The following is a 17,254-nucleotide window of genomic DNA, read 5'->3' on the forward strand; positions in this document are numbered from 1 at the left end:
AGAAACGCGAATTCCGGGACCTAGCAGATTCTGACATAAAAAAGATGTTTTCATCATTTCCCAAGCTGGTGACTATCTGGCAGGTCTGGTACGTCACAAGGAGAAATCATGAGCTCTAAAGAGCTGATTTTCAATAATTCGCACTGCATTCCTGCATCAGTTCCACCCGGGTATATGTGCAATAGCTGCAGATTTTAGTGGCATTATGCCTGGATTTATCTTAGCATCTCTTGATTTGACCCATCCTTTTTTAGAAACGTATTGTTGTGTCTGAATTGGGAAAATAAAAGCACCGAGCCAATATAAAAAAAAAAAAAATGCATCCAAGGCAGTGATAAGTCAATCACCTCATCAATAAAGCGTGTCCGATACTCTCAGTAATCCTAGTGATCAGCTTTGTTTATGAAAGCTGGAGGTATTAAATTGAGCTCCTCAGCGCTCCGAGCAGGGATGACAAGTGGCAATTGAAACTAATGTTGACAGAGCTAAAGGAGCACACGCTGAGTGCAACAGACGTAACACAACGGAGTGGGAACAAGGCTAAACCAAGCTGGCGGGGAGGAAAACCTGGAGGTAACTAATGGACATTGGAACAAATCCCTCGTCCCACTTAACTTAGCGACAAAACACCACTGATAATTTGCTCGGTTCAGTAATGCAGTTGCTGCTGCACCTGGATAATAGGGAGGAAAAATTGGCCGATGCAGAGGAGCTGTGGGATGGGAGTTACAAGTACGAAGGATGCAAGGAGAGCATCACAGAGAGCGAACTGAGGGAGATTTCAGCTCTCAGAGTCTGAGTACCTTCTACCCTATGACATCTTGGAACAGGCTGCCCAGGGAAGTAGTTGAGGCACCACCCCTGGAGGTATTTGAAAGACAGGTAGACATAGTGCTTACTTTAGTGCATAGTTTAGTGATGGTTTTTTTGTCAGAGTTAGGTTGATTGTTGGACTCAATGATCTGAAAGGTCCCTTCCAACCTAGGCAATTCTGTGATTCTATGATTCTGTCTAAAGGTATCGAAGTATCCAAAGCATAGCTGAAAACTTCCTTTTTACGATGCCCTTGTGAAACAAGTAAGCACGTCATGCAAAGCAAGGAACCCTGAAATACAAGTAGGTACGTAGGTACCTAGAAAAGAAGAAAATGGTCTGTGTTTAAAATGGGTATTTCTGGTGTCAATCTACAAACGTAAATGCTTTTTTCATTGCCTGCTTTTAAGGCTAAATTCCCACTACCAGAATCAAGTCTCTGTTGGGTTACTGTTATTAGAGTTGCAGTTACTAGCGCTGATTAGTCAAGAATTGTCCTTTTCACCTGTGGTCTCATCCAGCTAATAGGTTTTATCACGAATTACACATTTTAGAAGGAAAAAGATTATTGTCTTCTACACATTTGTACTACATATCTCACAACAGATTCCTACGCTGTTCAGTCTGCAAGTGCCACTGCACAATCATTTTTAAATAATAATGCTGTGCTGAGAAATATAAAATCTTCCATTTCAGAAAGAAAATTTTAAAAATTGCCAAAGACGAACACCAAGTTCTGGGGTGACAAAAGCAAATGTACTTTTTCCAGCTGAACTTCTGTCAAGGTTTCTGTCCACGCTGTAAGACAGCGAGAGAAAGTCCACAAAATAACAGGAAGAAAGATCCAAAATCTAGGTAACGTAATTACAAAAGTTGAAAGAGATGAGCTTGTTGAATCTAGAAAATCGCTTATTTGGGGAAATGGGAATAACTGCTCAGATATGTGAAGGCTTGCTACAAAAAGAAACAGAAAAAAAACCTATTCTCCATGCCCACCAAGGGTAGGTCAAGAAACCATTGGCTTAGACTGGCTTGGATTACTAGGAGAAGATTTAATTTAGATATGAAAAAGTACTATCCGGAATTAAGCATAGTAAAGCACTTGTACAGACTACCAGGGAAGTCCTGGGCTTTCTGCTGCTGGAAGTTGTCAAAACCAGATTGAATCACACATCACCTGTGGAAGCATTTTACACGATGATTCAGATGATTTGGGGGATGAACTAAATGATGTCCTGAAACCTCTTCCAGCCCTCTTCCAGCCCCCATATATTCTGTGATTTGGCCAATGTTGGGGAAGGGGCCCATAATTATTAAGCCTATAAGAAAGTCAAAAGCATTGTGTTGTAATTTAAGAATTAAAAACCTCAGTGTTGTTTCAGACCCAAGCGCATTTAGCCCATCTCCTTCTACGAGCATCCATAAGTGGATGCCAAAAAAGTGAGTACAGGGAAGACGTTTATGACTACTCTACCAGGACCCAACTATTCTCATCTCAGGGACCTCCTGATCCCATTGTGGTCCTTGCTGATTCCTTCCTCCAGTTATCCATGCAGATGTAAGACCATAAAATCGTACATTCATATTTTTCATGGCTGCTACTTGCTGCATGAAGGACCAACTTTTTCATTTTATTTTTAATCCCATTGGCTTCATTTGAAGACATTAGTCCTGGGGGTAGAAGAAACTGAATTGTTACTCCTACCCTCTGCTTTCTGTCTTTGAAAAGTTATTTATATTGGTCAAGACCAGATAAGAGGATAATCTGATCCCATGGCTGCTTATTTCCTTTAAACACCTTTTGTTAACACTTCTTCGGAATATTTTATTTACTGGGTTATTGATACCCACAAGCCTGTTAACCCATTAAAAAAAAAAAAAAATCAAGCGATCTGTAAGGTGCAGTTAACCAGAAATGAAATCTTTTTACCTTCCTTCATCAAAGATTCAGCAATTTGTCTGGCTCAGATGTCAGGTTTATACGCTTGTAGTTCCCTGGATCTCTCCTGGATCCTCTCCAGTCTTCATATACCAGGTTAGTTTCAAGGGAAACATTGCACATTGGTGTTAATAATTCAGATATTTAATTTTTGTCTTTTCCGTAAAACTCTTGGATAAATATATTTCACCCTGCTATCTTGTCTGTGTTTATTCTCTCTTCATAATCTGTACCTTTAGTTCAATTTCAGATGGGCTCTTTGCTGAATCCTCCCCTCAAAGAGGGACTGGGATGTTTATCACCCTTGTTTCTTCTGTAGTAAGCACCAGTGCAAAGAATTCACTTGGGTGCTCTGCAGTGACCTTTTTCTCTGCGAGTGATTCTTGTACATTGCTATCAATTGGCCTTACAGCCAGGCTTTTCACTCCTGATGTGTTCAAAGAAAAATTTAATATTAGTGTTGTTTCCTTTCATTGGTTGCTCTTCAGTCTCCTTTGGCCTGCTTCCTTACATTTTTACTTTTAATCTGCCAGAGTTCCCAATTCTGTTTGCTTTTTTTGGATACAGCTTTAGCTTTTTGAAGAATGCCTTCTTATTTCTAACAGCAGCCTTTACCCTTGTGTTCAACCATGCTGGCTTACTTTTTTCTCCAGGTTTTTCTGAGAGCAAAACAGCAGTGCACCAGTGGCATGTTTCCTACTCAACACCCTTCAGTACTGTCAACACCTGTAAGGTTTTAATTCCTCTAACTTCCCCTTTTAACTTTTTTTTTTTTTTTTTTTTTTTAAGAGCTTATTTTTACACGGTCCCCCTGCTGAATTTGGACAAAGCTTTGGTGGACTGCTCAGCCCCTGTTGCTCCCACAGGGATGTTGACGCAAGGTAGGTCATGGAACCTGCTGCAGGATGTTTACTTCATGATGAGATTTTGAATGGGATTTTTATATCAACCCAGGGGTTACATACCTTTTTCTGGGATCAGTAACCAGCTGCTGCTTCAGACTCAGATGTGACCTTTGCTCATTTTCCATGGAAGTAACTAAAGTCACCCAATACACTTGTATTTCCTGCCTTTCCTACCTCTTTTTTTTTTTTTTTTTTTTTTTTTTTCTCTTATCATCAGTTAGTGCTGCTGAGCTGGTGAGCAGTAAGGTCTATTGACCCAAGACTGTATTGTTTCTTTTTGGCCTAGAGTTACAATTCATAGAGCTTCTTGGTGACATGTTTTGCTCTCTCTTTCCAGCATATGGCTCATCTGATCTAGTGTCCCTTTGATTATTTTCCTTCCACCGAGTTTTCGATACATGTATATCCATCTCTTCACTCATTCTCAAAAAGGCCAGTTCCACCGTCTTTGTTTATGAGGTTTCCAGCATTTGCATAGTAACACAGGTACTGCCACTGTAGTTCCTGCCTTGACAACCTTTTCAAATGTCAATCTATTTGTTTTCCATTTTCTGTTTGATTGTTTACTTCCTATGACCTATTATTCATTGAGGCGTCCCTATGTTTGTGTCTTCGTCTTTATAAATGTCATCCCAAACCATATGCTCTTATGCACTGGTTGGCTTTCCTCACAACTCGCCTTAAAAGCTCACTCTCTCTCCTTGATCTTAAGTGACAATGCCTCAGATGAGCCCTGTCTCTCCTGTACTGTCTTTCGATGATCTACATGTGTCAGATGAGCCTGAAACCATCTAATACTCAAACTGTGCCTCTCCACCACTCTCCCTGGACCTGCAAGAGATAAAGGGCATTTCAGAGAATATTACTGTAGAGGTTCTTCTCTTCAATTTCTTTTCCAGGAGCCTAAATTTTGCCTCCCTTGTCTATGTCATTAACATCCATTTGGGCCATGACCACAGACTCCCCATCACTTACTTCCAATCTTCCAACTACCTTTAAATGTTATAACAATGAATAGTATTGTCTTATATTGTTTAATACCTTTAATAGGTGATAACTTCTTTCCGAATTGATCCTTCAGGCATCTTAATTTTGCTGTCCTCTTGAAAATGGTCTTATATACCTTATTGATGAGGGTTTCTGTATGATTTTTCTGGAGGAAGTGGACAGGGGGTAAAAACCAAGTTTTAGAAAAAAATATTATATGATAATGAAACAAGAACGTTTCAATGTGATTTAAACTTTCTGATGACCTGGAAAGGAGACAAAGCAAGGGAGATTTAAGGATATTCAACTGCAAAGCCCAAGAGCATATGCTTTAATTAAATTTAGCAGCTTGAATCAGCTCCTCCCCTCCCATCTGAATGGCTGGCAGACACTCTGTGATCATGGAAATATGCTTTCCTTTGCCCTTATTTATGTTACTAAATCTCTCCTAAAATTTCTCAGTGTCATGACCACATATAGCATTAGTGGGAGCAAGAAATAAGATATGATATCACATAGACCCACACAAAGCACTTTGGTTAGCAAGGTGCTCGTATTACAGGTTGCCAATACTGATTTGATCTCTTGTCGCTTCCAGCACTGGAGATGAGATCCTCATTAAGACATTTTAGCAATTAGGTTCTGTTTTATGAGGAAGATCAGGATGGTTACTCTACAAAACTATCTGCAAAAGATTTCTTAGAGTTTTTTTGGGGCACCTTTGTCCATAAATGCCAATGCTTTTGGTATTAAATATTAGATATCTACAGTTTTCTCCTGTGGGTGTCCAGAGGTGCTGCTGTCTCAGCAGAGCTGAGCAGTTCCTTCCCAGAGCTTTGTGAGATTCACAGAATCACAGAATGGTAGGGATTGGAAGGGACCTCTGGAGATCATCTAGTCCAACCTCCCCGCCAGAGGGGGGTTGCCTAGAACAGGTTGCACAGGAACGCGTCAAGGCGGGTTTTGAATGTCTCCAGAGATGGAGACTCCACCACCTCTCTGGGCAGCCTGTGCCAGGGCTCTGCCACCCTCAAAGGAAAGAAGTTCCTCCTCATGTTTAGATGGATCTTCCTATGTTCAAGTTTGTGCCCGTTATCTCTTGTCTTGTCACTGGGCCACCACTGAAGAAAGAGTGGCCCCATCCTCCTGACACCCACCCTTTAAGTATTTATAAGCATTGATAAGATCCCCCCTCAGCCATCTTTTTTCCAGACTAAAAAGACCCAAATCCCTCAGTCTTTCTTCATAAGAGAGATGTTCCAGTCCCCTAATCATGTTGTAGCCCTTTGCTGTACCCTCTCCAGCAGTTCCCTGTCCTTCTCGAACCGGAGAGCCCAGAACTGGACACAGTACTCCAGGTGTGGCCTCACCAGGGCAGAGTAGCCTTCTACTCTCGATCCGCTTGCCACACTCTTCTTACCCTTTTTGTAATATAATATGGATTAGCTTGCTTGCTTAGGAGGTGGGTGGCTTGGGCTCAAGTCTCTCAGGCTGGGAGGTTTCCAATCTGCCATTCTCATGTCCTAGAAAAATGTGCTAATCATGCAGCTGGGTTAAAGCTGCTTTCTGTCCTGCTAGGCAAAGCTGTGCCTTTGTGCAGAATAAAAGGCCTTCAAGCTTCATAAAGCCAATGAAGGAACAGCCAAAAAGAAACATGACATTGTAGCTCATTAAAGAGGGGATCCTAGGCAACCTCTTGGAAGAGATGGTGGAAAGGGTGTAAGGATGTACTGCAGAGGACCTTTAAAGTTAAAACAAAACACTCATGTTTGATGTGATAAAGAAGAGGGAGGCAATGTGTGGAATTTGCTTGTATTTCCCCAGTCCTCATTTGGAAAACCTTTTTTTCCTAGAGGGTGTGTCCCAACAAATAATAGAGGTTACCTCCCTCGCTGGATGCCCTTTGTAATGTTGCAGCACCTCATCCTTGCTCTTGAATTGATTGCCTAGGGATTGTAAAATCACTTTGTCTTTCCTCTTAAAAATGAGTTTGTACTAATTACTGTAGTGAGCTACAGCTGCGTGTTTTATAGGAGAGGTTTTATCACTGATTCTTTTCAGACTGAACACCCTTTTAAATAAATGAAATAAATGCTAAATGCAAATAGACCCTGCCTCCCATTATGACAGCTTTGTACTTTTTCTTATGTGAGTGGGAGAGATGAGTACAGATGTATTCAGTGTGTCTAACTGGAGAGGACACACGGTAACACTGAGACTTGGCCTCAGCAACCTTAGCACATTAGACCTGGATTTGTGCCACAGTGACTGGGCATCTTTCATACGTCATACCCGTCTTTACTAAATTGACTCCCTTAAAATGTACAAGTTCTTCAGCCATTTCAAAACTATCGAGGAAGAGGCTGGATGCTGCAATAAGTAAATCACAAGGTTTTCTTTCCTCTGCTTCAGAACTGAACATGTGCTCCAGTTTGTGTCCAGGAGGATACTACATTTTGGAAAATCCCTCCATCCTGAATTAGTTAAAAATCCTTATTGCTTGCAGTGAAGAAGGACAGACGAGGATGGTTAAGAAGGGGCATGTTAGTCTTAGGCTTAGGCCAAGTAACAAGCTGAAGGGTTCTATTCTGCCTGCTTAAATTTCGTCAAGAATGCAAATCAATGATGTAGCTCGTTAAGATAGCGTGTCCCAAAGTTTTACATGAGGATTGGTGTAGAATAGCCCCTCCATCATTGAGCAGAAGTGGCTGTACTTCAGCGGTGGGTCAGCTGCATTTCAGGCCTGGTCCAAATATAACGTGAAGTCAATGGAAGGACTTGTGCCGAGTCAATAAGCTTTGGATCAATTTCCTATGTCAGTTCACAAAGTGCTTTTGAATAATTTATGCTGAAGTTTTTATATAAATCGAAATCAGTGTTTTCATTTACTTGCATATCATGTGAATATTTTTTTTTAAGTTGTTTTACTTAGTTATTTATCTGTTTGGAGATTGGAGCTGAAGTCTATTGATCAGCCTGATTAAAGAATGTGAAATTAGAGTGAGGTTGGCTCCCTCGTTTTAACGAGTTACTGTATCCAATTTATTTTTTTCAGAAAAATTTGATAAAATGAGATACAAATCTACACACCTGCAGGCCATTGAGATAATACAGTACTTGGGCTAGGTATGGCAAGAGAAATGGTTGTAAGGATATGTGCATTCATCAGGATGATATATAGAAAAAGGGGGAATGATTAACTGCAAATGTTTTTCATAGTCCACTAGCTTAAGATGTTAATGAACCGCTGCTTGAATGAGCCAGATCTCTTGACCTTAAAATGATATCATTTCCAAACCAACAGAAGCAAACATAGGCCAACGGATCCATTTATTTAAAGTATTTTAAATGCCCCTGATTAAGTGTGCAGATCTGCACTGTAATCTGATTTCAGTGTGGGCTGCCACCAGAAGATGTTCTCCTGATCTTTCCACTTTGCTTTCTGCTGCCTTCCCATGCATTTGAGCGAGCAGTCATGTAAGTGGCGGCAGCAGAAAGAACTGGGGTCACCTCTTTAGCAGCGAGCTAAAGCGAGTTAGCACTGTATCCTAACATTGGTGATTTGCCCTGAATGTCACTGTAGCCCCATGTGATTCTGGACACTTTATATTTAGAAGATCATAGAATCATAGAATGGTTTAGGTTGGAAGGGACCTTAAAGATCATCTAGTTCCAACCCCTCTGCCATGGGCAGGGACATCTCCCCTTAGACCAGGTTGCTCAAAGCCCCATCCAGCCCGTCCAGCCTGCACCATCTTATATGGTGTGGGGGTCATTTATTTCGAAAGCTGTAAAAAAGTGATATCTTCATAATTATGAACAGTGCTTCCTTTCTTTTTGTCTTCAAGCTGATACCTGCTACTGAAATAATCAATTTATTTTCAGGATTTTTATTAGACTTTAGTGAAATATAGGAGGTAGCATAACAAGAGAGGATGGAAGATATGTGTCTTATTTTAGGCCAACAATTATAAATGCCAGTAAATCTTTATCTCCTGGCAGGTGAAAAAAAACAACCATAAGTGACCAACCTGTGTTTTGCAAAGATGAAGTTCCTTAGGGTCCTCAGAAGGGGGACTGCTCCAGCTGAACTCACCTTAACAGAAAAGTGGAAGTAAGCAGAGAACTTACAAAGAGCAAAAAGATCAGAAGAGGAAACTGCATTTTAGAGCTTAAAAAAATGCAGAAGTATCACCGGCATTGCTAAAAGTAAATTCAAATTAATCCTGGGAAAGACAATTAAAATAGGGAGGAAGGGTTTCTTCAGTACTTAAACAAGAAAACAGAAAGAAAACAGGGAATAGAAATATAGGACAGAGATTAAAGATAATGGAAATATGAGCCTGCAGTTAAAGGTCTGCTTCACCTCGGTTTGCTGTGAGAACTCTGCTGTAGAACCTGCTAAGGAAAGACAAGATGATTAATGGGAAGAGGACTGTGGACATGGAAATTTCTATTACCAAAGTGGAAACAAAACTCTCTAAACTAGTTACATTTAGCTAGGGAGAAGGGAGGAGATATGGAGCCAGGTAATCAGCATGCTTGATATTTGAAAGAACTGGCTCAGGAAATCAGTGCTCCGTCTCAAAGCTCTTCAATAAATGTATGAAGTTGGGGGTGGTTCCATCTGTATGTCAAATAATAAATATAGCGTCCGTATTTGAGTGCAGAAAAGCAACCACCCAACCCTACAAATGTGCAAGCTTTAGAATAAATCTTCAAGAAAACAAAAATGAATGAACAATTAAAGAAAAGAAACAACCACAAGGAGGTGAAAATAAATCAAGATGGGAGGCAATACAGATTTATCAAAGGCTGTTTGTGTCTGATAACTTTCCTTAAAAAGGATAACCACTTCTTATGGATGGGAAAAATGCTTTAGACATAATCCACTTAGACTTCAATGAAGCAATATCAATATTGTGCCACATGGGATATTATTAACTGGAGAAAATGTGGATCATTTCCAAAATACTAATATGGTCAGTAACTACTAAAGAGAAATGACCTGAGGTTCTGTAGAGAAGAGAGCTTGTAGTTTGCGGGGCAGTTTCTGGTGAAGTTTCACAACGCTCTCTCTTCAGACAAATCTTATTTAGCATTTCTGTTGGTGACCCTGGCTTAAAAAATAGAGATTTACCAATGAAGTTGTGTAGACAGCACAAAGCTCAGAGGCATAGGCGATTCAGAAGAGGATTGGTGTATTAGTGAGGTGAATTGGGTGGATAACTGAAAAATATAATAGTAGGAAGAGTAAGGTAGCGCATGTGGGGATTAATAACAAGAGAATCAGCTATAAGGCTGGAGCTCGTCAGTGGAATATGAAGGAGTGAAAAAGGCACGTTGTGTTTGTTGATCACAGAATCATAAAGCTGTTAAAAAGCAAGCATCCTAGGGATGCCCCAGCTGAGATGTTCTCAGGAGAAGTCCTTGATGAGACTGAAGTGAGGCCTCTTACAGACCATTGGACAAAATCCTTGGCTCCCACAAACAAGAAATAGGACTTCAAGCTGGTGCCGTGACGTTCATCCAGGACCATCAGTGGCATGGAGAGGTTACCAGAGAGGAAAAGCCTAGAAGTGTTTGTGTTTTATATAGCACAGGAAAATGAAAGCTAAGACGGAATATGATTATTCTTTAAATAAAAGCCAACTCGTGGAACAGAGAAGGACTCTTTAAGCAGAGGGAGAACACTTATGCACAAATAAATTGGTATACATTGGACATGGATTAATTTAGTCTGGAAAGTCTTAAGAATTAAGGTGGAAGGGTCTGGAACAGTGTCATAATCCAAATAATGAGAACAAAAGACCTTCCTTTCAGTTAGATACCTTAAGAAACTGAAAGATATCACTGGATATAACACCAGCCGTAGTACAGAATGGGTTTTGATCACCCAGAAAGATTCTGGATACACTGAGCTCAGCTGTCTCACCTACAGGGCTGAGCTGGGATGTTTGCATGATGCTGCGTTTACTGGTCTCTGTCTCTGATAATTTGGCACCTCTGCTTTGTTCTCTGTTGCATGGTACAAACCTATCTTTGCTGAGTCACGAGTGAGACTTTGAGGTCTACTGTTGGTTCTACTGATCTTTAGGTGGAGGAGATGTCTGTGAGGTGAAATGAGCCATGCTCTGAAGGCAACTCTTTTTCTACATGGAGACTCCCAGGGCAATTCCAATTTTAGTTGAAACTCTGCCATCAGGTCAAAGATAAACAATGATGAATCTAAGGAAAGCCATTAATTCCCAGGCTAGGTCTACATAAGTGAGGAGAAAAATCTTTTGTTTGTATTTTGTATTTCTACCTGCTGGATGAGACGAAGCATTACAGGCAACCACAGTCGCAATCAAAGGAGATTTGTCAATCAAGAGGGGAGGACATCATGTCCTTGTTGAGCTGTCCTTTCCTTTTCCAGTTTCTCTGACTAAACATTTCAGCAGAACAAGAAGCTTTTCAGTACAAGGGTAACCTGCTGTACTTGCACAAAACGTTTTACATGCTCACTCACACGATGTATCCAAAGGAAATGTTCAGAACCAGTCAGGAGACCTTACTCAGCAGTGACATTGCACTCTTGTTCTTGCAATGGGTAATTTCTCAACCCTTTTCTCAGTTTACTGAGTGACTGAAATACAACATAAGTTTAAATATCTCACCCAGAACCATATATAATCTTTGTATTGCCCTCCTGAAATTACCAAAAAACCCTACATTAATTATGGGAAAATAAGCCTCTTAAAGGCACTGAGAGTTTACTCACCGGTCAAATAATGAACAATAATAGGCAAGTTTAAAAGGGAAACATATTTATTTTCTCCGCACAATCTAAATTTATGAGGAAAGGCTGAGGGACCTGGGTCCATTTAGCCATGAGTAGAGAAGACTGAGCAGGGACCTCATCAATGTTGATCAATATCTAAAGGTCAGGTGTCAAGAGGATGGGGCCAGACTCTTCTCAGTGGTGCCCAGTGACAGGACAAGAGGCAACGGACAGAAGCTGGAACACAGGAAATTCCATCTCAACATGAGGAAAAACCTCTTTCCTTTGAGGGAGGCAGAGCACTGGCACAGGCTGCCCGGAGAGGGTGTGGAGTCTCCTTCTCTGGAGACATTCCAAACCTGCTGGATGCGTTCCTGTGCAACCTGCTGTAGGTGACCCTGCTTTGGCAGGGGGTTGGACTGGATGATCTCCAAAGGTCCCTTCCAACCCCGGCCATTCTGGGATTCTGTGATTAGATGTCCTTACACTGCAGTGTCTTATCCACATCAAAGATATGTTCCACAGGTTAGCTAAGGTGTTTGTCCTTGCTCTTGACAGTTCATCCCACACAAGGAGTACTCCTCATTTAACACCAACTGTGAAAAAGGAAGGAGAAAGGCTTTCCTCTGTGAGACAGATCAAAATATCCTTTCTGGAACCATTTTGACAAATTCTCTGTGATGTTTCCAGAGGCATCTTGAGGGAAATTCTCTCTCTTGTCGTTGCTGCGAGCTGGGTGCGACTAGGTCATTGTGACCCAACAGTCACAGTCAATGGGAGAGTCAAGTGGGGGAGTGACAATACAGTCATCCTGGGAACATTTCAGAGGGGTTCACAGAGCACTCAAAAAAGCTGGATACACTTTTAAAGTTGATTGCAAAAAGGAAAATACTAAAAGCAAAACTCATAAGTGGAACTTAATATTTACATATGATTAATGTTATTCACAAACCCACATTCAAGTGACAGTCGGTGATATTAAATTCTACCAGTACTCGGTCCATGTCATACGAAAAGAAATGATCCACTGAACAGTCAGACTGAAAAAATTGCAGAACATCAGTCCTTGTTTGGAGAAAAACGTGTGGGGAGGAGAAAACAGTCATAACTCCCTTGTATTCCCATAGTGACGAGAGAGGACAGTCCTTGTGGTATCCATGGTGTGTGTAAGCAAGGAATATTCTTGATTTGCAAAAGGCTGAGAGCTGCTATCAATCAGAGAGGTTTAGTAGTTTAAAGGGAAAGACAGCAACTTAAAAAGAATTCAAAAACTGTACACACATCTATATTTATTCACATTTTGGTGAGTCAAGCAGAAGGATGCTCTTTGGTGGGAGGACTTGAAGAGCACAACTGTGTCCTCCCCTGAATCAGCTCCAAGGTGGCACCTGGTTACAAGCCAAGAATTCCATGCAGAAGAGAAGAAATAAGAGCCAAGGGGGAGGGGGATGCCAAAGACCAACAGAGGACTGAGATTTAATGAAGGAGACAAAGGGATGTTACAAAGAAGGAAGAGATTTTGCCATCCGTTGAATCGGATGTAGTTCAAACATGATGCCGCAGTGCAATTGAGACTAATACAAAACGTGCCTTTGACCTTGTGAAGTCTGAGCTGATCTTTGAAAGGCAGTGACGGATTCTTTAATTTAAATCATTAAAATAAAGCCAAATCAAAACAGCATCTGAGCATACATTCAGAGAAAGCTCTCTTATTGTGCCAAGAGTAGCCTGCATGCCAGAGCCCTAAATAAACAGTCTAAATATACAGGTTCATAAATCTTGTGTGTGAAATTAAAACAAGGGAAAGGACATTGATTTATTATATGTTTGTTGGAAAGCTTAAGACTTAGTCTTTAGTTATAATAACGGTGTCCTCCATGCTCCGTAAGGGGGCAGAAGTGCTTGACTTCAATTGCGCTTTTCTTGTTTTGGGTAATTATAAGGTCAGTAGGAAGTGTTCCCAGAACAGCAATCTTTTTGACTCCACTCTTAGGTTGTTTCTAGATTCCCATTAAAATTTCACCACTCTGTCTAAGTTCTCCAAAAAGAAATTGACCTCCTGAACTTGAAATATAGCTCTTGTTCAGGGAAGGGATTTTGTGGGAAATGCCATAAAAATCAGGAGAAGCATTTGAGAGTTCTGCAGTCAGATTGTGACCAATGTACATCACATAAGCTTTAACTCCATTAGGAGTTAATGAAGCAACAGTAATTTTACACCACATGCAGATATGCTCTGGTTTATTAGAAAGACATCTTTTTGATTACTCCTAAAAGTGTGCGGTGGTTTTTTGTTGTTGTTGTTGTTGTTGGTTTTGGTTTTCTTTTTTACCTCCATAACCTCTAGACTGGGTAGCTCCACTGCCTCTTGTGTGTACTGTGTGGAGACAAGGGGATGTACGGGCAGGAAGGCTTTTCCTTTTAGTACTACTCAAAGTCCTAGCATGCTGGATTGAAGATACCAGTGAGAGTAAGAAAAAAAGGAAATTAGGAAAGCAAGGGATGTAATGACATAAGGGGAGGAACAGAGATGCAGGTAGTGTGTGTTGTTGGTGGGTCAAGCTTCCCTGCTGGCAAGTTCTGATGAGCTCTGTGCTGTAACACATAAGTAAATCTTGTCTAACACATGGTAACTTTTCAACATAGTGGCTGCATGTGCTGTGGAGGGGTGGCTTCATCTGTAGTCCTTCATTTGGAGACCCTGGGGCTACTAAGATTCTCTTTGAGATGTGCAGGGTCCCAAGAAGTCAAGAAGGGCAGAAGTTGGCAAAGTTTGGCTCCATCTTTGCTCCCTACAATCAAGGACAAAAGAAAGATGTGGCAGGTGGATGCACAGAAAAAAAAAGTCTAAGAATGGGACAGGTGTAAAATAAAGATCCCCTGTCTTCTGGCAGTCTGTGACTTAGGGTCATTCTGAGCCATGTCTTTATGATGAGTAGCCCTCAATAGACCTTTTTTCCTTCCCTAAATGCATCTGATTGATTGGTTGCATTTGAATCTACTTTCATTGATGCAACAGTTTGAGGTGATGATTTTCACAGTTCAGTCATGTAGTGGATGAAAAAAATATTCCCCTTAACTAGCTGGCTGTTAAAGAAGGGCAGCAGAGGAGGAACTTCTATGTGTGCATATGGGAGCACTGTTTATGGGAGCTGTGCAAGTTGTATCCCCATTCTCTTCCATGGCTGCCCATCCTCTGGGTCCTTTGACCTCCAACCGATTGGGTAAAGTTCCACCCGCTCCTGTAGATTATGTGTTTCTCAAAGTAACGGAAGCTCATATCAGCATGTGAAGTCATTTCACAGATAGCTTAGCTAGAAGAGTGCCAGGCTCCTCTGCCAGCTCTCAGGGTGCATCTCCTCCCCAAAAGTACAAGGACATGTTACAGAAAGAGACGTTTATACAATCAGTCTATATGAGCCAAATGGCTGATTCCAGAGTTTCCCAGAAGCCTTTGTTTCCTCAGGCAGTGCTGGAACTCCCATGTCACAATGGCCTCAGCAATGACACCACACAAGCTCCTGGCTGTGTTCTTCACTCCTTGGGTGACAGAGGAGGTAGGAGATGGCAAGACAACTGGCTCTTCCATTGCACCCTATGAACTGGAGGAGCACTTTCACACCTTTCCTATTTCATGTAGCTCAGGTGGCTCAGAATCACTGGCTTTTGGTCCTCTCCATGGCCGTTCTGCTAGAGGAGACATACAGTGCTCTCCAGGGGAAACCCTGAACTCACCTCCCCTGCCCTTCTTGCTGTGCAGGAATGGCCTTACCCCATGCCAAACTGTGTATGGAAAGAAGCTCCTGCCTCTCACAAGCCCCTGGGGGCTGCTCCAAGTCCTCTGCCTCTCCCTAGACCTTCCTGAAGGTGATCATCTGCCTTGAAAGCATCTGCTCCCTTCAGCTGTCCCAGCATGGTAGGACCCCAAGATGACACGGTCTGACCTCAACTTCCCACTGATCCTTTGCCATCCTCCAGCAAGGCTGCAAAGAATAACCGATGAAGGAGGTCCTAACCAGGAAGCAGGAGAAGGAGAGGGCTGTGAGAGCTCCTCTATACATAAGGCCATGGGTGATGGGTCTTCCTGTAAAGAAGGTGGCAGCTCCTGCTGTCCTTTTCTGGGCATCCATCACCGAGATGCAGAAGACCTGTTAAATGATACAGCTGTATTTCTTCTGTGGAGAGTGCAAGATCTGCTGGTTTAGACATGTGTCTTGGCTTAATTTCTTAACTGTGTCTTAGTGGGTGATTAAATGAAGTTTCCCGTTGCATCCATGCTTTCCTTCCTGCCATCCTGCAGTAACTCACTCAACGGGGGTGCCAGGGAGCAGTGAGGGTCAGATGTTCACTAAGGCATGGGGAGCTGGCAGCTGAGCTCTGTAACATGGCTGGCTAGGCAGGGACTTCACCAGCCCCAGCCCTGAGCAAAGTGAGCAGGACAGATTGTGTCCAAGTTCAATGAAGAGTCCAGATCACCATGCAAGGTTATGGGGATGAGGTAGGTCCCAGGAGCTGGGAAGTCAGTCCCCGGGAAAAGGTTGGGATCAGGTCTCATGATCCCTGGTAGACTTTTTTTTTTTTTTTTTATATTCATGTAATCTTTTCTCTCCACCTTGTCCTGGGGTCTCTGCAAGCCTTGCTTTTTGTTTTGCTTTGTTACCATTGTGACCTACTCCCCTTCTATGACGTCCCTCCGCCAGAAAGTGTGCCTCATTTCTCACAGTCCCTGCTTTGTGTACCAGTCCTTAAGCACAATCATGATGATTAGATTTTATAGTTATATAGCCCAAAAGGATATCCTACTGTCTAACCTTTTGAAAAGTAGGGGAAAAAACTGGTTTATTCACAATTCTGCCTTAATCATATCCTCTAAAGGGTTACATCAGCTCCCTACATCTTCATGAATCACAGCCTTGCTATCCTCTGCAGTGAACTAGGAGTTGTTGTTCGGAATGTAGGCTTATCTTCCAGCTCTGTCACTTCTCATGATCTTTATCTCCCTAAAACTTTCATGATCCAGATGTTCCTTATTGGCTTAGATAGCTGTGCTGGTAACCATCCCCACTTAGTACTTCCTAATGCCTTTGACACAGGTCTGTGTACAGTAATCAGATAAAGTAAACAGTATCTGCAAAGCATACTCAAATTTAATTAAAAGAATAATAATATTTCAGACTTTGGCACACTATATCACCATTGTCGTTTGCAGCCTGTACAGACAGCTTCACAGAACAGACATTCTTACTCTACGTACCTGGCTTTACCTGGCTTATGATAGGCAATTCTGAGGGACTTAATAATAAGAAATATTCTGTCAGGTTGAAGAAAATCAGAGGAAAAATTATCTGGGGAAGGAATTTCCTTAGTGTCCCTCAGTGTCAGCATCTGAGCATCTGCAAAAAGTTTTAGCAGAGCATCTTCATTGCTTTAAATAGCGTCATACTAGATTGATACCTTAAAACACCTGGGATACCTGATTTATTTTATTTCTTTTAGATAGCTGAAGAAAAGCTTCGTGCCATTCATGGTCAGATTTTTCTGTCAAGTTATTAATTCCTTTTTTTTTTTTTTTTTCCGGAGGGTAGGGACCACATTTGGGGAGGAACTCTTTATGAGGGAGTGGAGTGATAGGATGAGGGGCAACAGTTTCAAACTGAAAGAAGGGGGATTTAGGTTAGATATTAGGAAGAAATTCTTTACGGTGAGGGTGGTGAGGCACTGGAACAGGTTACCCAGAGAAGCTGTGAATGCCCCATCCCTGGAAGTGTTCAAGACCAGGTTGGACGAGGTTTTGAGCAGCCTGGTCTAGTGGGAGGTGTCCCTGTCCATGGCAGGGGGGTTGGAACT

Source organism: Chroicocephalus ridibundus, chromosome 2, assembly GCF_963924245.1.
Source record: "Chroicocephalus ridibundus chromosome 2, bChrRid1.1, whole genome shotgun sequence".
Taxonomy (NCBI): domain Eukaryota; kingdom Metazoa; phylum Chordata; class Aves; order Charadriiformes; family Laridae; genus Chroicocephalus; species Chroicocephalus ridibundus.